This window comes from Panthera pardus, unplaced genomic scaffold (genome assembly GCF_024362965.1).
Source record: "Panthera pardus isolate Hobbes unplaced genomic scaffold, ASM2436296v1 HiC_scaffold_16, whole genome shotgun sequence".
NCBI lineage: Eukaryota > Metazoa > Chordata > Mammalia > Carnivora > Felidae > Panthera > Panthera pardus.
This window is the reverse complement of record NW_026526721.1, coordinates 47500446-47527308: the sequence shown is the minus strand read 5'-3', so window position 1 is coordinate 47527308 and position 26863 is coordinate 47500446. Positions and strand designations below refer to the sequence as shown.

The 26863-nt window shown below is 39.7% G+C and overlaps 2 protein-coding genes across 4 annotated transcripts in view; one reads left to right on the top strand and one right to left on the bottom strand.

Annotated features, from left to right (window-relative positions):
• CMSS1 (cms1 ribosomal small subunit homolog) overlaps window positions 1-26863 on the bottom strand; it is a 379579-nt gene that overhangs the window by 58483 nt on the left and 294233 nt on the right. The gene's annotated exons all lie outside the window — the stretch shown is intronic.
• FILIP1L (filamin A interacting protein 1 like) overlaps window positions 13808-26863 on the top strand; it is a 301368-nt gene continuing 288312 nt past the window's right edge. The window contains exon 1 of the mRNA XM_019448154.2: window positions 13808-14259. The gene's annotated coding sequence lies outside the window, so the exon portion shown is untranslated. The remainder of the gene's footprint in view (window positions 14260-26863) is intronic.

The following is a 26863-nucleotide window of genomic DNA, read 5'->3' as shown; positions in this document are numbered from 1 at the left end:
TGGTACATTTATATGATGGAATACTACTGAACAATGAAAGCAATGGACTACTGATAAATGCCGACAACATGGACGAGTCTCAAAAGCATTACTGAGTGAAAGAAGCAGGATACAACAAAGTACGTCGTGTATGATTCCATTTATGTGAACTTCCAGAGTAGGCAACATTAACATAGAATGACAGAAATCAGATCAGTGGTTGCTTCTATGTGATAGGATGGGGTGGAGTACTGACTAGAAAGGGCCCTCAGGGAATTTTCACGTGTGACTTAAGTGTACTAGGTCTTGGTCAAAACTGATTGAACAGGACACTTTAAGATCTGAGTACTTCAGTGAGTGTAAATTACACCTCAATAAAAAATACGCATTTAGCTGTCTTGGCTGGTCTTTCACAACATACCATTTCTAATGGTGTTTACAGTTGTAAAAAACATTAACAGCCTCTCTACCATAGGCTATTATTGTCTTTTTAAGATAAATCGGAATTTCTTTTGTTCTTTAATTGACATAAACGTAATACCCAATAGTAAATCTTATATAAACAATGAAAATGCAATGCAGAGTATGCAGCAGTAGGAGGACAAGGAGGACGGAGCTCTACATCCTGTTCATGTGAGGATTTGCTGGTGCATATTGGGGAAGGTATTCAGAAAGAAGTGAATCTCATCTGAATGTGGAAGAGTAGGAGTTCAGTGCACAGACCAGAAAAGGAAGAGCATTCCAGAACAACATGTGCAAAGTCACAGAGAGGAGGGGGCTGGAGGAGGTCCTTCTGGGTAAGGTACACACAGGGGTACTGGGGGAAATGAAGCTCTAAAAGGAGGCTGGGCCCAGATTTACATGTACAGTTTAACCTGACCATCAGAATCTCCATTTTTCAGAGCCAGGGTTTGGCAAGGTGTGGGTTCTTGCCCAGACCCCTCAGCCACCGTGCAAGAGAGCCAGCACTGCTACCCAGATAGCTCAGGCTCTCTCGTCCTCTAGAGTGCACTGCCTGTTCTCTGCCACGCTGGAGAGTCTGGCCTTGATTATGATGCTGACGAGGATCTATGGGAAGCTTTACCTACCCAGAATCTACTTTAATAATCTACTTTATCCTCTGACAAGAATGGATCATTTGGGCTGTGTTTCTGTCTTTTTCCTGCCTCAGTTTGCTTGAAAGCAGATCTATGTCTAACAAGCCCATTAATAACAATGGCGAGGCAGTGATCACCAAAAGCGGTCCTCCATTCCATAAATCTCTCCATGCCATAATGTTCTCATTTTGGGATTAAGTCAGCAATGAGATGATGGTTCTATAAGTTTCTAAGTGGGAGATGGGGCACTCTTGGGGTCCCCAAATCTAAAAGAGAACACATATGCAGTGGTGGGACCTGTACTGTGGAGTTTTGTGCAGATGCCCACACAAACCATCCCAGAGGATGCTGAGACACTGCGGTAAACAGGATTTGCTGGCCAGAATTTTCCAGGCCTTGATCTAAGTTTTCTGGTCCCTTGAATGAAGGGCTCAGGTACGGAACTCTGTCAGGCTTAGAGGTTTCAGAGCCATCCTTGAAGAGAAGCTATTTCCTCTCACTGGAGGAGACCCCAAGAAGACTCAGAAGAGCCTGGGCTCTGTTCTCAGAATTGACACTTCCTAGTGAAGGTCCTTTTACTGATTGGAAACGAGGATTAGGTCAACAGCTTGGGACTACATAATTGCCTTAATTAATAATGGCTTTAAAATAATCACAATAAAGCTGTACAGAGCTCTGTCATCTATGAGGCATGTTCACAATAGGTATCTAAAAATAATTTTGAGCCCCAAAGAAATTCTGGAGGTCAGTATTTTACAGATAAGGAGGCTGAGATTTAGGGAGGTTAAGTTGCCGACATCAGTATAGTTTGCCTGCTGTTTTTTTTTTTTTTTTTTTTCCCTTGGTTCTCTCCTTCCCTCTCTGCCAATCTCTTTAGTTTTAAAAAATACCTGGTCCACTGTGGTCCATCTTATTCTAGAAAAGATTTAAGCCAGTTTACAAGGTTACAAAAAGTAAGGCAGTATAAATTGGAAGTGGGAGTGAACATGAGAAAAATAAGTATTAGACCTGAAATCAATCAAGAGGTATAATAAAAATGCTATAATGACCTGTGTATTTGCTATTGACTGAGCACAAATTTGATTCTAAGTTTCTAGGAGCTAATGTGAAAAAGGAGACCTTTTCACTCACAGTATTCACAATAGCCATAGGCTAAAACAGTAACAATAACAAAACAATTATTTACTCAGGAGAAGTACAACCATTTCTGGTTCTTAATAATAGCAACACAGGTGTGCCTGTGCCATGGCTTGTGGGTCAGTCAGTTGAGTGTCCGACTCTTGATTTCTGCTTAGGTCATGATCCCAGGGTCATGGGATTGAGTACCCCATTGGGCTCCATGCTGAATGTGGGGCCTACTTAAGATTCTCCCTCTTGCTCTCTCTCTCCCCCCACCCCCCCCCCCCCCCCCCGGCTCTGTCCCTCTCCCCTGCTCACACTCTCTCTCTAAAAAAAATAAATAAATAAAATTGAGTTAAAAAAACCACAAAAACACAAGTTATAATGCGCAGCAATTTTCTTTGATAATTTACCAGCTTTGAACTAGGCCTCAAAATGCAATTTTGGTTTTCGCACTATCTTTTTAGTAGACACGAAAACCTACCATGTCATGTTTTAAAGAACATGAAAAGTACACAGTCTCTCTGAACTTAGGTAGCAAACTCCTTTTACGGACATCAAAGCAGGAGATCTCAGTGAACAACTCATTGGTTGCTGAAACAGTTTCAGGACCCGTGGAGATGAGCAGGGTGACTATTTCTACACTTGCTCCAGGGGAAGAGATAAAACCTCACCCTCCACGATACAGAAATAAATGAGTCTTCATAGAGATGTTTTATCTTATTTAATAAATTGTTTCAACTTCATGATGAGGACTTGATGGCAAATATTAACATGACCTTTTACATCTTACATCCCTTACGATGGCTGGTTTTCATACAGAAAAGCCTTATTTCTGAATGCCATTCTCTATGCTGTACATCTTGTTGCACTCAGCCCCAGGGCCAGCGTTTATTTATACTGGCTATTTCATACTTTCCTTACTCAACTCTCCAGCTTCCCTTGCTTTTATGCCAAGGAATGGACACAGAGCTTTTCCTTTTCATAATTTATATATGCAGAAAATACATACAAGTCAGGACTGCCCCTTTCATCCACAGGAAGAGTCTGGGGCCACCTGACTCATCGACACAACAAGCCCAGAAATAGAAAAACCAATCTGGCTGAAAGGGAGAGAGGAGTGGAAATTCCTAAGCTAGCACACAGCTAAGGTGCTATGTCATATGAAGTTAATTCTCTGAGGTCAGCAATTAGAGTCAGGTTACAGCCCAAACATAATTCTGCCTGCTAATTATTTGACCCATTACAATATTTATTTCATTGAGAGAGATGCCTAGCCATACGTTCCAAGGGTGGGCTTGGGGGCATATGGAAGGAAGCAGACTGCCAGAGAAATAGCAACTCCTTTTGCAAATAGATGTGCTTCCCAGCTCCCTAATTGAAATGATTATTTCCTGCCCGACTGAGGGATCAGATGTGCCATGCCCCGCCCTTTCCAGCAAAATGAGGCACCAGAGACCACAGAGCTCTTTAGCAAAGTGCAAAAGATGACTGAAGAAATTAACTGAGTTATGTTCTGTTCTGAGAAGGCCTGCGGTGAGACGGTAACAAAACTACTCCTCGTATGGGGAAGAGGAAGAAGGCAGGGCATGAACTATGTGGCTAGAATGACACTTGTAGGTATGTGCCTTTGGACTTCTGAAGATTTATCTCCCAGATAAAGACATTTGAAGTGGCAATAAGAAGGTATGCCAATTACCAGATGCAGATGTTGGAAAAACAAGAGTGCCATGAACAGGAATGACTCTAAAATACAGGAATAAGTTAGGACAACAGCTCTTATGAAAGGGGGTATCAAGCAGTGTCTGAAGGTTGGTGACGGTGAGGAACAGAGTGGAGAGATGAGGCTGAAAGCTGATATCCGGCAATGTGAGACACCTATACATCTAATCAATTTATAAATCACTGCCATCAATAATAAAAATAGCGGTAGCAGCTGCGGTCACCATATGTTGAGTGATTCTGCTCTGTGCAGGTACTACACCAAGAGTTTGATATCCATGACCTCACTGAGGACTGCTGTCCCCTTCCTTCCCACATGGATTCCAGGTGGCCCTTTGCCATTTGGGGACGTGTTTCCCCCTTCTGGGATGTCCTTGACATTCCAGCAAGCAAATGGCACCTGAATAACAACACTGGGTGGTGAAGACTGTGAGGACCAGGAGAGATCCATCTTATGACTAGTTTGCTGCAGGCCTTTGATCACAAGAGGTTGCTGAGAAGGTCAAGGTCACCAGCTGTGACTGTGGGCAATGGGAAGGCCCGAGCTCCCCAACCTCTCGCTTCTCCCATCGTTCTCATTTCTGCTCCCAGATCAACACATAGTTGAAAGAAAAGAAGGGAAAAACTGGTGCCTGTAGCTGAAGTGTGCAGTTTAATGGCCAGAAACCAGACTTGTCACATGTAATCAGATCATCATAGTGTTGGTGACAGAGTTAAGACAGTTGAAAAAACACTTGCTATTCCAACTTCCAATTTTCAAGTTATTGTTGGGGCTGGAATTTCTCTCACCTCAAGAGTTTTATTTTGGAAAATCTCCAAAGCACATTTTTAGCCAAATCTGAGTAACTGAAACATGAAAGAAATAGTGATTTTTTTCAGCCACATTAAACTCTAACCAGATGCACTTAAAAAAAAGCTTTTTGCATGTACACAGCACCTTTTATTCTAGCAGAGAATCATTTTAGTCCTCCCTGAACTGTATCCACCATAGACTGAAAATACTGTTTAAGAGCCATGGTAACCCATTGATACATACCATCTTCAGAGAGGAAGTAGAGGACCCCGTTGGCCTTCCTAATTCTCCCTCTCTATTCATACCACTGGGAGTCCAAGTCAAATCAATTTAGCAAACATTTATTGAATCCTTTCTGTGTACCAGGAACAAAGCTCAAGAACAGTGATCAGACGGCATAAATTTCACGAACTTGCAAAGTGAAAATGACATCTAGGATTCCAACGAAACAGCATTAGGACCAGGACCCTACCTGAATGGCTCACCTCACTGTTTTGCTTTTGGCAAAGGACAGTGCTCCTGGCATCTTTTCTTTTACTAATCACCAGGTAAAGAAATGATCTGGGCGTTTAGAGGGAAAGCAGTGAAGAAAAAGTAATGACAAGTTGCCTAGAGTCCATGAATTCCTTGGGATGATCCCGGAGCATCATCTGGCAGACGTTTGTCCCCCTGTAACCATTCTGTCCCCCCGTAACCCTATCTTCATCAGGCAGTGTTTGTCCCTGTAACCATTCTGTCCCCCTGTAACCATATCTTCCTCAGGCAGTGTTTGTCCCCCTGTAACCACTCTCTCTCCACTTTCCACATGAGAGACAGAAAGATCTTTTAAAAATGTAGGTAGGATTATGTAACCCTCCAGATTAAGAATCCATAGCAGCTTGCTTATATACTAATACCCACACTCCTTACCACAAACCACAAGCCTCCCTGCTGCCCCCCACCCCCCGCCCGACTAGGCCTCCACTTAACCCTATAGTCTCCCCCTGTTCTCCCTGGCCCACTATACCCCAGCCACACCGACATCCTGGGGTTCCTAGCACATACCCACTCCTTTCTCCCCTCAGAGCCTTTATGCCTATTGTTCTCATATCTGGATTACTACTTCTGGTCTAGCTCCTTCCCATTGCTCAGGTCTCAGCTTAAATATCCCCTCATCAAAAGTCTCCTCTGACATATCAAGTAGGCCCTCACTCTCTCTTCATTCTCTGTCCCAATTGTCTCTTACTTTCTATCATAGCACTATCACAAGTTGTCATTATCTGATTTGTTAACTTCTCTTTATTTGATAAATAGACTTGATCAAATAAATTCAGTATATGATAAAAATTTTAAAAATCAATTTAAAATAAATAAATAAAAATAATACTTTATTTTTATTTTATAAATAGACCCATGGCCTTTAAATTCCAAGATGGCAGGAACCAATAAAATCTGCTTTTTATTATTTATTTATTTATTTATTTATTTAACTTTATTGATTTTGAGAGAGAGAGAGAGAGAATGCACGCATGAGCTGGTATGTGTGTGGGAGAGAGAGAGAGAGAGAGAGGGAATATCATAAGCAGGCTCCACATTGTCAGCATGGAGCCCGACGTGGCACTTAATCTTACAAACCATGAACTGAAATCCAGCACCGGTCACTTAACCAACTGAGCCACCCAGGCACCACAATATCTGCTTTTTAAATATCACTTTTAAAATAGCACTCAAGATACTGTTTGGACATAGACATACAATAAGTAACTGTTGAGGAAATGAATGAATACAATAGCAATTAGTAAATTTTTAAAAAAATGACATAACAGGGACATCTTTTCATTTTATTTTACGATTTTACTACCATAAATACTATATTACTGTAAATCTTGGGTTTCTGTTGGAAGTTTCTCATTCATTTTAATGAGGACCACCCTGGCCGAACTTGAGAGGCTGAGAGAATGGAGAACTAACTTATGGCTACAATTAGAAAGCTTCAAAATGATTGTTTTAAAACACCAGGTTTGGCACACAATGCATTTTGAATAAGGGGAAGATTAGCCTTTCTCATTTTAAGATATTTGTGGTTGAAAGCAGAGTTGCTATTATATATGTAGCATGGTGTTTCTTAAGCAAAATTACAAAAGAACCTTAAAATCAAGCACCAGAACACTGAGAATGAATAGCACAATGTATTCCTGCGAAGCTATTGTTATAGCTGGTCCCAGCGGAACACCTTTGTCTCCCTGTCATTTGGCTGTGGCCTGAAATACCAAACCATGGAATTGTCTGGAAATTCAGAAGTACCTGAGAGCTAGTCCCTACTTCCCCAACTCTGCCCAGGGGTTAAAAGGGAAGATCTTGAGTCTTTAAGCTGTGTCCTGCCTGTCCTCTGAGAACCAAGTCTGATAAGCTAGCAGGAGCCTGGGCACGCTAGAAAAAAGATGCCTAGAGATGCTCTCTGGAGGGCCCAGAGCGGCACTGGGTACTTGCCTACTGGATGAACAGCAGCCTTCCTTCCTTCAGTCACCTCCTGATCTGCTCAACCCTTAGGAACAGTCCCCCCGCCCATCTGGTTTCCTCATATATTTTGACTTCTCTGCTAGGACTATAGCTCTGCTCAGCACCTAGTTTATTTGGATGGGGTTCAGTTTCCTTGCATAATTCTCATCTTTCCATGTCTTCTGCTCCCCATTCCACAACTCTGCTTGGGATCTGCCCCTCCCCCGCCCCCAGCAACTCACTTGGAATGATGTTGCAGCTACCTGTCCAGATTCTCCCTGCTGGGCTGAAACACCCTGTTGTAATATATGTCACTGGTCCCCAGGCTACAGCAGCCTCCCCTATTCCTCATTCCCTCCTTTAGGCTGGCCTCTGAGGTCCCAGCAGCTTCTTCAGTAAAAATGCATATAGGTGACACTCATGACCCCTTCAGGGCACAGGGATAACCTTGTTTAAACCCAGGGATTACTCTGGGGAAGCTGCTAGCGTAGAAGTTTCTCTTAAGCTTTCTGTCAAGTAGAGGGCACCAAGTGGTGTGAAATTTCAAGCTGGGTCACACAATTTTCATGAGTAAAACAAGCAGCTAAAATTAGATGAGCTCTAAGTTCCTTTTCAGGTGAAACAGTCCAGAGTCCCAGAAAAAGACTTCTGGTTCCAAATCCTGTGGATTTCCCACTGTACTTCCCTGTCTATAATTTTCTGCTAAAATGCCACTGGTGGCTCCTCACTGTCTACAGAGTAGTTTTAACATCTAGCATCAAAGGCCCTTAGGATTCTGGACCAAATAAAGATTCCACTTCACACAGTATGAAACTGGACACCACAACCCTGTCCTCCAGGCATGGGAGCGACTCATCACTGCTGAGCCCCTCATGTGCTTTCCTGCTACTGCGCCTGTGCTCACATCATGTCCTCTCCCTAGAATGCCCTCCTTCTTACCCTTGCCCTGGGAGAAACCAGCTACTCCCCTGCCAACGTGTCCAGTTCAAATAGCCCCACCACCTGCCTTCACCCTGTGCACCCTCCCTGACCTCCAGTTTAGGAAGACTCAGACAGCATTATCTTTAGCCCTCTGTTATAATGCTTAGCCCACTAAAATTAGGATTTTGACATGTGCCTCTCCTACTAGACTGTGAGTATCTGAAGGGCAGGGACAGGGCAACGGTGTTATCTTTATGGTACCAAGGCCTGGCACAGTGCACAGCATGTTACGGCACTCAGGAAATACCTCTTGAAGTGAACTGGAAATTGTGCTTATGGACATGTACGCCTGTCCTTTGGGCTATCAGAGACACAGTAATGAAGGCAAAATTTGAGCTGAAAAATTAAACAAGTTGTCTGCTGATACAATATGTCTATAAGATGTGCAGTTAGTAAGGAAAACAAGACTAGGATGAAATGACATTTTTAAAGAAAAGAAGGGCTGAGAAGGGAGAAAAACTTCTAACTCATGTGTTTTTCTATTCACAAAGGATCTTTCTAGCCAAGGGGAAAACATTGTTCCAATTTGAGATGTCGCTGGAATTGTTTCTTCTCTCCTTTTCCTCTAGTTTTCAGAGAACCAGTACCCATTTGGAAAAGTAATATGGATGCAAAAGTGAAGAGAGCTATGCAGTGCTATACCTCAACAAGGCCATTGAGTGATGAGAGCCGTGCGAAGAGAAAAGCATTATATAATGACATGAAAACAGGACACTTGAGGAATGTCTTAGAGCTAAAACAGCTGCTACCTGGTATTTGGCATTTGTAACGTATACGAAGAAAGAGCCCCTGGAAACTGAAGAGTACAAACAACTCTTTGCAACAACAAAATTCAGAACTCAAGAACATGTTTTCCTTGTCTTTCTTTTTTGAAAGTTAACCTATTAGTATCATTTCCACTTTACAAAAATGTGAAACCCTGAAACACGTATAATTCCAAAACACTGTCCACAGGTCGATTTCAAAGGAAGCGAGGAGTACCTTTCATTATACTAGGTTTTCCTAATCAGACTTGTTTACTTGAAGATACTTTACTACTTTTTGATTATCCAGACCTGTGATTTTTACATGTAAATCATTAATTCAATCCTTAGGGAACATGAAGGCAAGGATAATGTGTTGAAATTTACATCCAGCAATTTTGCTGCTGGTAAAATGTCTATTAGGAAAAAGGTTTCAAATCCTGGAATTGAAAATCACTGATGGTTTTAATATGTGTGCTTTTCTGATTTCTTTACCATTCAGCTCACTGAGATGCTGTTCTAAAGTTGCTTTATTCTAGAGCTGCTTCTCTCCCTTGTCCACTTGGCCAAGGTGGGTGGTGATGTTTCCTCCATCCAATACATATTTATTGTGTATTGACTGCATCCTAGGGGTGGGGGCTACAATGCTGAAGGGGGCAGTCTGTATTCCAGGAACACCCAGCCTAGAATGGGAGAGACAAATACGTTGGCAATTATAATAACGTGGGTTGAGAGTAAGGTGCAGGTATGCCCTTGGGAGCACCATGGAAGAATATAATCCACTGGGACTTAGAACAGTGGGAAGGATGGGATCTGTTATCTGAGTCAAGAAAAAGTGAAGCATGCCCAGGGAATACTGCCTCTGATATCCTGTGAGCCATCTCTGCTACGGAGAACCCCACATTTCTTTTACAATTCATAGAAACAAACAGAAAAAATGAATGAGCAAATTAGTTTAAACCTCACCATATTTTTGAGAACCAGTACTTTACATCTCTCTCAACACCTTGAAGACATCAGTAGTACTAACTGTTAGGAAGAGTCTAGCAAAAAGTATAGGGTTGGGGTTTGCTGGATCATTTTTAAGTCATCAGTTCACAGACTCACAGAATGTTAGTGCCACAACAGTATGAAGATCTCATCTTTGTCAATGCCAAACCTTCACAGAGGAGTAAACCGAAGCTCAGAGTCCATGAAAAAAAAAATGACCACTGAAAGATTACAAGTAATTTTTTCCTGCTGTTTCTCTTCTATATTTAGCTGGTAGGTCACCTGAGAAGAGTGGGAATATGACACCTTTAGAGGATCCGTTCTGCTTATGTACACATGTACTCATAATTTCTTTACTTATCTGTTTGGACTGAGTCAGCTGAAAACTCTCCTCTGTTTCCTCTCTATGTAGATACCCATTTTCAGTGGACACTGTGACAGGAAAGCCACAGGAAGGGGACAGAGTGTCCGTCTTTGGGGATCAATTTTTGAAATTTAATTGACAGACTAGTATCAATTCCATGGACCCAAGGAAATGTCAACAGAGATGGAACTTACAGAAATTATATTTCAGGATATGAACAAGCAGAGACAATTGTGTTTGTGCTGGAATAGATGCCCAATGGATAGTATGCAAATGGAATATTAAGAATTATTACAACAACAAATAGCTATTATTTCATAAAGTTACTTATATTTCAAAGATCTATGCTGCCAATATAGATTTTAAGTGAGAAGTGTCCTTCTTTAACTCTTTCAAAGCTGATGGAACAGAAGGCAAAAAGTCTAATTTAGGCCCATTCTGGTATGTCAGAATCTCCTAAATATGACACATGAAAAAGGAAAGTGTGATAAGTAATTATTTTTTCTGTATTCATAATATGATACTATAGCAATGATGTCTAATAGAGATATAATACAAACCATGTATGTAATGTTACATTTTCTAGTAGTCACATTTAAAAAGTAAAAAGAAATGGTAAAAATCATTTTTTAAATGTTTACTTATTTTTGAGAGAGAGAGACAGAGTGCAAGCTGAGGAGGGGCAGAGAGAGAGAGGGGGAGACACAGAATCTGAAGCAGGCTCCAGGCTCCCAGCTGTCAGCACAAAGCCTGATGCGGGGCTTGAACTCGTGAATCGAGAGATCATGATTTGAGCCAAAGTCGGACACTTAACCGACCAAGCCACCCAGACGTCCCAGTAAAAATACATTCACAAGCACAAGGACTGTATCTGTCTTTAACAATGTGCCTGACACATAGTGAACACAAAAACAGCTAAATGAATTAATAATTGAACTCTTCCCTTAGCCATTATATACTTGTTTCCATGACAGCTGCACACAAGAGAACATGATGATCTGCCATGAAAATAGATGCTACAAGGCATAGAAAGAGTATGGGATTCTTACATTCTTCCTTTTCCCTTTCTTTTTTATTAAAAAACACTTTTTCCCTTCCATTTCCATGAGAGATTAGGGTTGACGAAGTCAACAAGATTGGAATGGCTGAGGAAGTAGATTGTTTACACACAGGGGCAAGGAGCAACTAAGTAAATGGTTTGAGGATAATAGGAACCAGGCTATCCCCACTGTTGGGTAAGGGAGTTATAAACATGGGAACAGTAAAAGCTAGAATAACCCCTATGTTGGAATGGGACTGGAGCTATCACTGTGATCTAGTATTTAATACAAAGTGAGAGACAGAGAGAGAGGGGGGAAGAGGGAGAACCGAGAAACCATGAACATACCTAGTCCATTGAGTGCACCCAATGCCCAGATCTCGGTTTCTATATACCATTTTCCATTATGGACCCAGATCTCCTTGAAGATATGGTGAGTTCCAGGGCTGGGTAGAATAAATATAAGATGCATACGCTACATTTTTTTGTGCCTAAAAGTGAGGAAGTACTCAAAAAATGATGCGGACTTGTCAAAAGAACACAAGAGCCAGCTTGAAGGGTCTTCCACTGGCCAAATTGAGATCATCTTGGTATCGAGATAATGATATTAATGGATTATAACCCACTGAATAAAATAGAAATCTGTAAGTGCATATTGATATAAATGAACACAAAAATAGGTAGGGGGTACTTTGAGAATATATAAGTATATTGCTCCTAACTAAACTTTCTACTTTAAGGAAGTTTAGTTAGGAGCAATATACTTACATATTCTCAAAGTATCTTCCCACAAAATATTTATTTTTTACAAACTGGAAAAGTGTAACTTCACAGTGGAGATATCTGGCAGACACCACCTTCACCAAGTGGTGCAGGTCCTGGTATGGACAAACTCTGCTTATGTATCCCCTGATTTGATTATGAGAAGAATAGAGCATTGCTCCTGTGATATACCTGCCCCAAAATGCACACATTCAGTCTTGTAATGAGAAAACATCACACACTCCTAGATTGAGGAACATTTTACAAAACTTACTCTTCAAAATGTCACATGGCAAAACATAAAAGGAAAGATCAAAGAACTGCTCAAGCCTGAAGGAGAAACATGACAACTAAATGCGATATATAATCCTATCCAAAAGAAAAAAAGAATTTTTTCCCTTTTAAAGGATATTAATGAGACATTTGGTGAAAAGATGAAGGGAACTACAGATTAGAAAGTAATACTGTACGTTGAAGGGAACTATGGATTAGAAAGTAATATCATTTTAGTGTTAGTTTACTGAATTTGACTGTTATAATGTGGTTATGTATAACAGTGTCCTCAAATCATGCTGCACACCCAAAACTAATATAATGTTACATGTCAATTATATCTCAATAAAAGAAAAGAAGAAAAGAGCACTTGTCTTTTAGGATAATCACACTAAAGTGTATGAATTGATTCAGAAACAATATACACACATAAGCACATGGAAGGGAGAGGAGGAGGGGGAGGGCCAAGGAAGGGGAAGAGGAAGACAGCAAATGTGGTAAAATGTTAAAAGCTGGGAAAACCTGGGTGAAAGTATACGTGAACTCCTTATTATTCTATTATCTTTTCTGTAAGTTTGAAGTTACTTGTATCTTAAAGATAAAGAGCATGGGTTATGGAGTGACTCAAATCCAATTCTGAGAGCCTGGGGAAGTTACTTAATTATTTTCAGCTTTGGTCTTTTCATTTGATCACCAATACAGGACTTGGAGGGATGTTGTGACGATTTAATGATGTGCAGATTGAGTATCTGGCCGGTGGTGGGCTTATCTGGTAGAGGACCTGATACCTAATGGGTGACGCAATACATACTTGCTAAACAAATGAACAAGCTCCTTCTTCCTGCCCCTCCTCCTTCAACAGAAACAAGCGATACCACTTACAGAAAATTAGATTCTGCAAATTTTAGCAATCTAAGGTATGAGATTTCTCTTAACAACCGAATATAAAATAAAGAACTTGATTAATAATAATAAATACCATCCTACACTAAGATGTTGCTCTGGAGCTTCCTCAGCACTTTGTACTCACATCTCATCTCATATGACACTGAATGGAACAGGCAGGCATTCAAGTTAAAGTTCAACATTGCGTTAATAATAGCGAAACTCTACAGAGCCTTGGGTTACAACTGTCAAAGAAGAGGTCATGCCCTTGTTACTTAAATCCCCAAACAAGGCTTGCATCAGTTCATGGTTGCAGGGTACAGAATGAGGTGCAATTTAATGTCCATTTGGACATTTATTTCTAAGATGCTGGCACCGTTGATTGTCTGTGGTTCACACTGTATTTGGGGCAGTGACAAGGCAGAGAAAGGGACTCAGGTTGTCCTGGGAGGATTCTTCTCTCAGCCAAGATGTGCATGTGAATTTGGAATTACCCAAGAGGGTGTTTCAGAGCTGCCTGCCAAAGAGTGGTGTCTTCTAATCTCGAGAGCAGCTGCCGGGCACAGGCATGCAAACGCACACACATACACACAGACACACTCACAGAGCCTCTACCTGCCTCTACTTGTCTGTTCTGGGCAGATGGCTCTCGGTTTTTGGGTCGCCTCATCCTGCAGCCCACTTCAGTTAGACCCTTTCTTCTGTGGAGACTGGCAAGCCGTGGGGTGAAGGATTCGGCAAAGTTGCCTGTCTTCAGAGTATGAAGGACGCTTTCCAGAGAGGAAAGAGGGTTATATTCAGTGTTTGGGCCCAGTCAGTATTGGGCTCCCCACTGCCTATCCTTTGCAGAACTGTCAGTGGCCTCTGGTTGCAAACTCTCCGTGGCTTTGAAGCCCACAAAACAAAAACTGAAAGAGTATCCAAGAAGAAGAGAAGAAAACGTTGTTGGTCCCTGGATTCCACTATTGGATTTTGGTGGGGATGAGAAGAGAGAACTGCTGGGCATAATCAAGCCAAGGTACATGCACATTAAGGTAAGTGTCTCTGTCACTGCTCAGAAGAAGCTTTAGGGTGATGTTTCTGTATTATCCAACATCCAGGAGCAGGATCTTATGGATATTAAACAAGGGGATGTAGTAAATCTCAGGTATGATCAAGAGCTTATAACAGATGAGCAACTTTTAGGCTAATGTGTGTAAGAGCCACTTGCAAAATAGAGAAACTGTCTTGACAGTAGATACGTTTTGCTAAATTGGTAGGGATGAGAGAAAACCAAAATGAAATTTTAAATTGCTATCCTCTAAGAGTAAGACAAATGGTCAAAAATTAAAAAAAAAAATAGGTTTGGGAAAATGACTTTCCTTGTAACAGCTTGTTCTTGTAAGCTGCTGTGAATGATCAATATATAACTTCAAAATCATCACAATGTTATGAAAATGGAGAAATACACTGGATTGGAGAGAAGGAATTCTCTTCATGGAAAAACAGAAGAAACCATCAACCTAACATGGCAACTAGATTGCATTTTTTTCTTTGCCTTCGTTCACATTTTTTGGATGACTGTAAGAGAATAGAAGGATATTTTTGAGGTAAGGTTTTTAGAAGATTTGGGGGAAATACCTATCAATTCAAAGAATATGACTGGATATCTATGGACACATCTCACTGTCAATGGGAAATGATGCTAGATTGCTGCCAAATGATGCCAGAGAAAGTTCTGCTCACTGTACTTGCTCTATGGGAATATTATTTATTCAATATTTAGGGTGACTACATAGTTTTGAATATAGGAGCTCCATTCAGCATAGATACATATTCATCTAAAATGATTATAATATAGTCAATTATTCCTTTTCTCTTAATGACAACTGATGATCACATGTCTTTTCAGTATCTATGCAACTCTTGGGAAGATTATAAGAAGTATAATACAAATATTGTTTGACAACACAACCATATTCCATCTGTGTATTAGGATTTTATAAAGTAGGACACAGAGTGGCATGCTACTGGAGAGAATTCTTTCAATTTATGCCAGTGTTCCTCCAGCTATAATTAAAAATGCTTTCCCTATGATGACACCAATATATCAATCTTCTGTCCCTTAAAAACAAATATTCCAAGTAAATATATCTCTACAATTATCAGTTAACATTATTATGAAATTCCCATTAGGCTTAGTTAAAAATAAGGATAAACACTTTAAGAGCTCTTTGCTATTGAATATTTCTAAAGACAGCAATAATTTTCATGGGCTATTCCCACTTCTTTAAAACAAATATGTAAGGCAATTAAGACATGTCACTCTGATGAGAATTTTCCAAATGATTTCCCAAAAGAATGTAGGGTTTGGGTTCTTATGATAACCAACACAAAATTATGCTATAAAAGTTCTGGGGCAAAGACAACTACTCTTATTAGCAAAGTTACACACTTTTTTAATTGTCTAGCTTCTGTTCATGTGTCATTATCTTTTTTGCTTAAACTGTTATTGAATCAAAGAATTTGTTAGCGAAGAATTGGTCTTAGTTAGGTGGCATTGTCACTGGAGATGGAAATACTTCACTGTGTTTTCAAACTGATGGTGCATTTGATAGAGCACTATTGTAGGAAACTGATACTGCAACTTGCCAAGAATTGGGAAAGATGAGAAAAAAACAACAGTAAAGGGCCTTGTGTGCTTTTCTTCAGAACAGAGTCCATATTATTGTCTTAACCTAAAGCAAAATTTTCATTATCACTGAAATACATGCCTCACCTCTCCAATATGTTATATTAAAAAACATTTAAAGAAACGTTAGTTCCTTTTATTTTCCTTAGAACAGAACTAGTGACCATCAGCATTAAATAACCATTCATGATGAGCACAGAACACTATTTGTTTCATTATAATTAGGGGAAACATTTTCATAGTAAAGGGCTTAATTTGCTCATTTGTTCATTCAGCAAATATTTTAGAGTGCCTTATAGGCACTTACAGCAAATTTTTAGAGTCCCTCACAGGTCTTACTACGTGCCTACTATGGGCTGGGTTACTGGGGATACAGCAGTGAATAAGGCAAATACGGCTTTTATAAGTGCTGAGTATAGGGATCTTCACAGAGGGGCTGATTACTAGTGATCTGAACCTGCATACAATGCATGCTTTTTTACCATGGTAAGTATTTTATCCTTCATTTCTGATTAAAAGTTAAGGACCAGAAAACTTTTTCCCTACTTTAAAAAGGGTTATTTAGTGTCTGCAAGGTATGGAGGCAATTCCAGAGACCAACTCAGCATCAATCAAATAACCAGGTTCATATATACATTTTAGTAGAAATACTTGAGCCTTCTTTGAAGGATGTTGACATTTCTGTTGAAGCTACAGATGTTAAACATAAAAGGCTCACATATTGATAGTGTTTGCTCCTTCAGAATTGGGTCAGACAGGAAGTCTCTAAGGAAGACATCAGAACAAAATCTGCATTATAGCCTCATAGCTATCTGGGGTTCAAATCTGACAGAAGATCAAGATATTTCTGTCTACTCTGACAAAGACAGTACATCATTGGAAGCTACATATGAAAGAACAGCAGTACCATTTTTCTCACCCTGAGGAGACTTTTTATGATAGCCTTAATCATAACAACGTCATTTTAGCCCTCCAGGTGTTTTACATTGTTAACATAATTCAAGTATCAGTCACTCACTTGATCCTATAGTGGCCCTGTGCGATAGAAAAGGCAGGTATTATCCCCTATTCAGCAGATGGAAAAACCAGGTTTTAGACATCTAAGGGACTAGCTCAGCTAATTTTCTCTCTAATGCACAGTCTCATTAAGTAATTTCTCAAATGAAAGAATAGAAAAAGTCTGAGTTTTCTGGGGAGCCTGAGTGGCTCAGTTGGTTGAGCATATGGCTCTTGATCTCAGCTCAGGTCACGATCTCACCATTCGTTGAGTTTGAGCCCTGTGTCGGGATTCTCTCTCTCTCTGCTCCTCCTCCACTTGCACACTTTCTTTCTCTCTCAATAAGTAAACATTTAAAAAAATAAATAAAATAATAAAAGAAAAAGTCTGAGTTTTCAACATGAGAAGTCATAGCTGCAACCAATACTGTTTAAAGGTGATAGCGGCCAACTGGCCTATGCTGACAGAGGAGAGCTTCAGGCCTTCCCCAACCCTATCCTCTTCCTGCCTTCATCTCCCTTCTAGGTACTCACCCCACAGTTCTCTCCTCTGGCTCTTGAAAAATCAGTTTAGTTGCTAAAAGAACTATAAGCCACTGCTTTCTTCTTTTTAGTACAGGAACAGTATAGTATATCAGTATATTCACCTACATGTGAATGCAAATGGAATTTTAAACTGCTGGTTAATGCCACCACCAGCCTGGCAACATAAAACACTGTGTCATCAGATCATACCAATTATCCGCCAATCCAGATCCTGCTTTTGGTAGAAGCATAAGTGGGCCCTTGAGAGAAGCAGTTCATCATGAGGAAGAGAGAACAGCACAGGAAAAAATATTCTCTATGTGGAAATACAGTAAACATGGTTAACTGAGAGTTATAGCAAGATAAGTGGAGCTGAAAAGAACAGTCTTAAGTCAATGAAGAATATCTTTCTGATGAATTTTGAGAAAGCTCACTGATCTGCTGATAACTAAGCTACTGAAGGTAGCAGTGTATAATATACCACATGTAACTATTACTGTTACCACCTATGATTGATTAAATACGCAAGACTTCTTTTCTTTCTTAAAATTTTCCTCAAATTTATTATATACCTATTTAAGGTTTTTGGAAACTTTTAACTATTTTCCTGTCATGTTAGTGGCTTGGAATGAATGTCACTGGTCTTCGTGACGGATCTAGGGACAACCCCTTGACTAGGAAAGTAGAATTCAGGGGATGATAGCAGTGTGGATAAAGCAGAGGCTGATTCTGTGCTTCTCCTTAGAGCTGTTGCTCCTGGGCCTGAAACAGAAAGACAGGGCAGCTGCCTCTGAGCCATGGTATTAAGCTGCCAGGTTGTAAGTAGGGACACCAACATCTTGGTTTTCAGCTGCTCTGAACATCTTCACACGAAGCTATTTTAAGAACTGTTTGCATTTGATCAGGGAGCATGTGGGGTTAAGCCTTGAGTTTTCCATTTCAGTTTTAGATCCTAAGCAGGTGCAGTTTGTAGTTCAGAATTTAAAATCTTATTATTGTATTTTCCCCCAGCTAATTCAAAAATGGCTTTTTTTGGAGGACAAAAGCCTGTGATTGAGAAGGAGACTGGTTTCTCAAATAAATTATAAGTGCTTAGTACTTGAATTAAAAAAAAATTCACTGAGATTTTTCATCATAATTCTTGTTTGGCACATTTTGGTTAAAATATGAAAGAATAAATAAAACCATTTGGCTAGAGTTAGAACAATATATAACTATTTCTGCTAAGGCCCATTAATGGAGCTCTATATTCTACTCAGTTTGCTTGGAATATTGCTGACAAGGATACTATTGTGTATTAGGGACATGTAGGATTGTCAGACAATATCACACTGTGATTTACCACTTGAACTCTGACAATTAGAGAAAGGTATCCCCTAAGACTCATTCTATTTCCTGGAGGTTCATAGAATTAAAACAAAAGTAAAAGCAACACAAAACAAAAATCCTTTCTTTTAAAAATGTTTTAAGCTAAGTATCTGCAAATTCCTCTACAAGTTATATAGATCTTCCCTGGTCTGTTGAAACTTTATTCCTAATAGTCCACCATACATTCATGCATCTGAACCAGAACTGTATTCTTAGTTTAAAAAATACACTTGGGGGTGCATGGGTGGTTCAGTTAGTTAAGCATCTGGCTCTTGATTTTGGCTCAGGTCCTATTCTCACAGTTCCTGAGACTGAGCCCTGAGTTGGGCTCTGCCCTGACAGTGTGGAGCCTGCTTGAGGTTCTCTGTCTCCCACTCCCTCTGCCCCTCCCTGCTCACACATGGACACTCTCGCTCAAAATAAATAAATAAACATTAAAAAATACATTGGTATGGTTTAGGAGATTCAACAAGCAGAGGTGTTAGACTCTGCTGTTGGATCCAACTCTGGGAATATAAGGGAGGTAGGATAACCAATTTTCCAGGTACACTTGGGAATCGGTGGGGGGCTTCCAAGAATGCAGGACTGTCAGTGCTAAAACCAGGACTGTGCTGGGAAAACCTGGTGGTGGGTCACTGTAAATGGAGAACACACACCTGGAATGACCAAACTATAGATGTTTACTGGTGTAGAGGAATGGGGTATAAGAAACCAACTGCCATAATCCTCAGTCTGGCACACTGTACACATGGAAGGCTTCTTGTTTAGGGAAAGGGTGGGGCAGTGAGATAGGGGTTTGGTCACAAGAATGATCTATTTATAAACTTTCATCCTTCCTAACACAAGAGAATATTTGAAGCACAATAACAAAGCATCATCTTGAAGCTCGAGGAGTTCAAGTTTCCCAGTGGGTCTGCCTGGCTTCCCACTGAAAACAACCAAAACCAAGACTCCAAGATTATAGAGATATTCCATTGTTAGGGAATGTGGGCTATGAGATGTTTTAGCTCCAGTCTTCAAGTTCCCCAAACTATCAGAGGTCTATTCGTGACTTTATTTATCTTGGCACTAACTCCACTTTGGATGACATATCCTCCTATTTCCTCTCCAAACAAGAAGAGTAAAAATGGCTACTGCTGTAGTCTGAATGTGTCCCCACCAAATCCATATGTTGAAATCCTAACACCCAAAGGTGGTGGAATTAGTAGACAGAAACTTTGGGAGGTGTTTAAGTCATGAGCCCTCATGAATGTCCTTATAAAAGAGACCCTAGAGAACTCGTTAGCTCCTTCCACCTTGTGAGAAAACAAGACATCTGTAACCTGGAAGAGGGCCCTTACCTGACCACCCTGATCTCACACGTCTAACCTTCATAACTTTGAGCAATAAATTTCTGCTATTTATAAGCTACTCAATCTATGGCTAAGGCAGCTTAGCTACAGCTAAGACAGTTACCAACATTTTGAAGGGTGGGCAGGGGTAAAGAAGTTACTAAGGACTCTATCTTGGATTTGGGGGGATGGGATCATAATGACACATATTTGCACATGGAGATTATGGTGTCTATGTCTTCCCTCAATGATTCTTGAACTGATGCTTTCTAAAATGACTTAACAGCTAATTGACACATTGTTAACCTTAAAATGTGTTAAGCAGGTGCCTAGGTGGCTCAGTTGGTTAAGTGTACAGCTCTTGGTTTTGGTTCAGGTCATGATCTCACATTTTGTGAGTTCAAGCCCCGAGTCGGGTTCTGTCACTTACAAAGTGGTGCCTGTTTGGGATCCTCTCTTCCCCTCTCTCTCTGCCCTTCCCCCACTCACTCTGTCTCTCTCAAAATAAATAAGTAAACTTAAAAAAAAAAAGTTAAACAACAATATTAACAGTGGCTTCATTTATAATTGCCCCAAACTGGGATAAATCCAAATATCCTTCAACTAGTGTATGAATAATTATACATTATCCATTATATAATAAATTCATACAATGAATTACTACTCAGCAACATTAATGATACATACAACAATATGGATGAACTTCAGATGTGTTATGCTATGTAAAAGAACTCAGACTCAGAAAGGTAAATAGTGAATGAGTCCATTTACATGACAGTGTTGAAAATGAAAAACTAAAGAGACATAAAACAGATCAGTGGTTGCCAGCAGCTGGTCCTCAGGGGAGAGGCTGAGTCTTAGAAAGGGGTGAGAGAAAATGTTTAGGGTGATGGTACTGCTCAATATCTTGACTGTAACTGTGGTTACATGATTGGATGAGTTGTTGAAATGTGCAGGATTGTATACTATAAAGTGAATTTTACTGCGTGTAAATCATACTTTAATAAAATAAATGGGGGAAAAAAAAGATGTTAGGGATCACCATCTGTGAGGCTCTACATTCAAGCCTTCTACTCTAAACTTCAACCAGCATGCTCTACTTTGAGATTGATGTACTGGAGTTCTTGTAGGTTTCCAGTGGGGAGGAAGAGAAAGAAAGAAAGAAAGAAAGAAAGAAAGAAAGAAAGAAAGAAAGAAAGAAAGAAAGAATGGATTAATTAATTAATTACAGGGTACTAAAATAAAGGAAAAGGAAACCCTGAAAAACAACTGATAGAATTGAACCCCCTCATTTTATAGATAAAACACATCAATGTCTGAGGAAGCTTTTCCAAAGTCTCTGAACTAGTCAGAGGCAGAAGACATATGCTTGTTTTCAAGAGATTGGTAAACAATGATCAATCTATAGAAGTTCAACTCTCTAACTACTCTTGTACACTGACTGTTAAAATTGTATCGTCTAATGAAAAAAGCCATGGGGCAAAAAACTATGCAAAAAATTTCAAGTAGCTGCCTTCCAAGTGTTGTGTTGAGAAACTGGCCAAAGGACTGTTGGCTTCCAACAAATATGCAATTACAAGGGAATATCAGCTGACTTTAGGAGTCAGTAGACATTACTGCATGCCCTGTATCTGTCAAAAGCAACTCTACTGCTGTAGGAGTGTAGTAGTAGTAGTATACTACTATATATAGTACTACTATAGTAGTACTACTACTTTTGACAGTAGCTTTTGACAGATATAGTAGTAGTATATAGTAGTACTACATATAGTAGCATACTACTATAATAGTATACTATACTATTGGGTAGTATACTATACTATATATAGTAGTAGTAGTATAGTAGTATAACAGTATAGCATACAGTATAGTAGTAGTAGTATACTACTACCAACTATATCCAGTATGGAGGGGAATCACAAAAACCAAAGACGACCCAGGCCATGTTTGGTAAGGATACTCATGTGTTTGTTTACTTATTTATGTCAAAACAAATGCCAAACACTTTCCTGGGTCCCACAATCTAATGTTGAGCTCAGAATTATAATGTTTATTTTTGAGAGAAAGATTGAGAGTGCAAGCAGAGGAGGGCCAGAGAGAGAGAGAGAGAGAGAGAGAGAGGGAGACACAGAATCCGAAGCAGGCTCCAGACTCTGAGCTCTCAGCACAGAGCCCAACAAGGGCCTTGAACCCACGAACCATGAGATCATGACCTGAGCCAAAGTCGGATGCCTAACTGACTGAGCCACCTGGGTGCCCCAATCTCAGAATTATAGTAGTATCTAGATAAGAAGGAATGCCCAATCACTAGAACAGAGTAAGGGGCTGTCTGAACTGAATATATTATTCCTAAACAAAACACCATTTAGAACTAAACCAATAAACAGATGTGTTTCTTATCATAATGCATAATGCCTACGAGTGTGGACTTTCCCAGATGCCATCATAGGTCTTAATTCCAGTTTTGTGCAATCTTCAACAAATAACTTAACCTCTCAAAAGCCTTAGGTTTCCTCAATCATAAAATGGAGATAATAACTGTACTTGCCTTGTTGGGAGCACTAAATTATAAATTTAAAGTATTAAGTACAGTTAGTGGCACACAGTAAGTGTTCAATAATCAGGAGCTATCATCATCATTATAATTAACATAGAAAACTCACACCATGGTGTTACAGATTAGGTTTAACAAAATTCAGGCTTGAAAATGTGGTGTGCCAGGTCCTTCTGAGAAACTGATAAATGCTACAAGACTCAGAAAACATACAGACATGAAACTTTGGATCTCTTGGAGTAAATTAAGAAGTCTTGGGCTAGAAACACCTAGAAACCCAGGGAATTGGTATTGAATGATGTGTTTTCTTTAGGACCCTAAGAATCACCGCTCTAGACACTACACACAGGTATGAATGTAAAATACCAAATTTTGTGGTTTTGGCATTAAAAAAACCCAGAAAGCTGATTATTATTAAAGGCAAATAATAAATTTCCTTGATCTATGTTAAAGAAGTAGAAATATCCTTTTCCCTTCCCTGAGATTCTCTAGCCATAAGCAAGTAGCTATTTTTTTTCTTTCAATTCTCTTGCTCTTTCCTCCCATAAAATTTAAATCATGTATGGAAGTTACATACTCAAAATGTGATAATTCATGGGCCTATAGCCCAGAGGATTCTAAGGAGACAATGGAATTCCTAAATGTGTGCAAATTATTCCAGAATGGGAAATGATTCTTCATGTGTAGCAGTAGTTATTAATGTAATACTACCTTGGGAGAATGTTAACAGTAGAGTACTGAATTACTCCTTTTAAAACGAGGAACTTATCTGTTCTTTCCTAATTTGGAAAGACAGCATTTATACACAGAAAACAGCAAGTTTTACTATCCTATTGTTAAGTGGCTAGGTCAAGTTTCAGAAAGACTGTACTGATGCTATACCCGCCAAATGGAAGTGGAAGGAAGGCTCCAGTTCAAACCATTACACAGTTGTGGATCCATCACCCTTGAAGTAAGCAAAGTGACTGGAAATTCCACTACCAACAAAGTGCCAAGAGGCCATAATGCCTACTGAAGGGAGAAAAACTTTAGTTTACCTCAAATTCACATGCACTTAGTAATTTTCCCAGATGGTGTTATAAAACTGCAATCATGACCTAAATAATCTAGTTATTTTGGCACATAATTTTATTATTATGTTCCCTTCCACATCTGGATAGTTCATTTGTACAAGGCAATTTTGGTTGAAAAGAGGACTCGAAAGGTCCAGCTAGGTCTAGTGGAACTAATCTGTATATAAACAAGGATTTTTTTTTTTTTAAACAGTATGTAAGAACATAAAGATTTTCACCTGTACTTGAAGCACTAAAACAGTAGTTCAGTTTACACTGGTAGCTACAAATTTATATCTTTTGGCTCTGGCACAAAATCGACAAGGATCTTATGCTTTTAGAGTTAGATCAGATACGTTAGTGGCAAAATGCCAGTTACCATTTTAATGGGACTTCTGCATTTCTACCCTTTGCCCTAGTGACCAGAAAACATTTTTCTTAGAGTTTCCTTTAGCACATTTGTCCTACCTTATTAATTTTCAGTAGTTTTTATTCTTTTTAAGTAGTAAAATAACCTCTGGTATTTAAAATTTTCCAAACATGTGAAAATATACTACAGGAATCACAGTATTGGCATGAAATTAGTAGAACAACCAGTCAGACACCGCTTGAGTGAATCGGATGGAGTTTAACTTATCTGAAGGATTCCAAAAGAAGCTTTCATTCCCAGTGGCAAGGTGAGCAACATACCCTGGCACAGGCAAGGGTGCAAGCTTTTGGATCCCAAAACTCTTCCCAGGGAAACATAATTATAGAAGATGATGCACATGCATGAAGGCAGATCTCCTTTTTCAACTAAGAATCATCCTCCAGCTCTCAACTATTCTTTGGGTAAAGAGGCAGAGTGGGGTTTCTTGGTACAATCCTTTCACTACATGGCTTTAGATCTTCTGCCACCATTTTGCTCTATCTCTACCAGAGTCCTTGCTTCAGAGGTCATACGCTGTCTTGCATAATCCCGAGATTAATTAATCTGGCCAGATGGGAGGATTGTTGGAACAGATCTAGATTAGCCCACATGCAGAATGGGTGCAGCTTAGGCTGGCCTGGAGGAGGACTGAGCTCCCACAAAGTCTGACATCATCATCTGCAAGTGTACATCCCTGGGGGTGTGCCACAGTCTGGAAGCCTGGACTTCTGCTTATTAATGGTATCCTGATTATACCAACTTGTTTCTGTGCCCTTCAGATGAGTCCACCTCTTCTGACTTGCTGAAGTGGTATCTAGCTCTGACTGTTCCATCAATCCCAGCCTTCCCTTGACAATAATTTCATATTTTCCTCATATCATATGTATGGCACACATAGATATTTATCTCATGAAACCCATAGGAGCTATATTCTGACTGCCTTGGTTTTTTATAGTCTAGATTCCCAAGCACAACTCTATCTAAACCAATAAAATGCATTTGATGGCAAGAAGCTATGCAAAATGAATGACTTCCAAGATGGTTTTAGGTAAGAGTGAGAAGAGGAAGCTCATTGATAAAAAGGGTTTTGTTTGGCAGAAGGAGAGATTACAAGGCATTTTCAAATGCTTAATTGCATCCCAGGAGGTTGAAAACCTGAGTCTGAGGTATGCTATGTGGAGAAGGGAGGGTGAGAACAGTAGTAACCATGGGCTTCTGAAAAGGGAACTAATCTTCTGAAACATCTCCTGGGATTGCATCACCTTGACCTAGCAGTTGTTTTTCATTTCTGCTTTCTAAACTACCTTTGTGTAAGGATTAATGACCCTCCCTCAGCCCATTAACTCAGACTGTCATTAATCTCCAGGAAATACCTTGTCAGTACTACTTAAAGGGTACATGAGAAATGCTATGTTTTAGGTTAAAAATGGTTAATCTTACAGCCCTTTAACTACCCTCTTCAATGATTAGAGTCTTCCTGGAATTCCCTTTGTCCCAGACTTAGTTAACATTTTAATCACAGTATTACATGTAAGCTATGAAGTTGTTTGATTGACATTGCAATTGATCCAAAAGAAATGTTTTCCTGGAGTGTAAGCGGAGTTTTAGAAAACATGTCCAAAAAAGACATTACTAGTCTAAATTCCTATTAATACGTATGTATTTTGTGTACTTGGAAACTGAATGTTGCTTCCCCAATATCATTATTATAGGTCAGCTTCAATTATACACTATTTTAATTTTGATCACTGGCAGGCAAATATATTATCTACTAAATCAGCTTTGTAAATAGGCTAGAAAAACTGACAGAGGCATAAATATTTGTATGCTTTTAGAGGAATGTCTGTGAGACTTAAACACTTCTTGTGAGGTGTTCATGTGAACACTGCCTAGACAAGGCTGAAAGAACAATAGCTAGAACCAACTATAGCAGACAAAACAACTCGTAAATGAAGTTTCTTATAAACGTAAATTGTTTCAGGAGAAGAAAGTTAGTTAAAGGCAGATATTTTAATAGAAAAATCAGAATGAAAGCACAGTTGAGGTTTTTGGCTGTTACAGAGAGAAGTGACTATAAAGGTATAAAATATGAAAGGGAAGAAACATGGATGGCAATGCCTGGGCAATGAACAAGATATGCTAAAAATGGCAGTGACTTGGCTGGCCAGTCTCTGGGGTAAGGAGAAATAACAGAGGTAACTGTTTTCATCCCCACTTTTCCTGAATTTCTCTTCCAGTTGAAGAGAGCTAACAAGCTGAGGGCATTGGTGTAAATCACCAAAACAACAAGGCCAAATTCACTGCTACTCCTGCAAAATGGTAAGGGAACCTCAACCCTAACCTTTGGATTCCTGGGTTTTACAAAAACTGGCCTTGGTCAGCCAGCTCTGCATTCGATTCTTCTCTGTCTTGGTCACTGTCCTCTGGGTCTTGCTAAGGCAGGCCTGTGCTCCAAACCATTGTTCTTTAAACAAAGTTGTAAACTGCTAACAGTTTTGTTTAAAAGTTTGTAAAATGGTAACTACATTGCTATATCTCTCTGGAGTATCTCAAAACGTGGTTCAAATTTCTTGTTTCAAAAAAAAAAAAAAAAAAAAAGAAGCCAAGTTCTTTAATAAACAAAGACAACCAATGCAGTTAATAGGTTTTGTGTAACCACAGCTATGTCATCTTGGTCTTCTGTTTCTTGCTTTGGGCAGAGGTCAGAGTGAGCCATGCAGTGAAGTGGCATC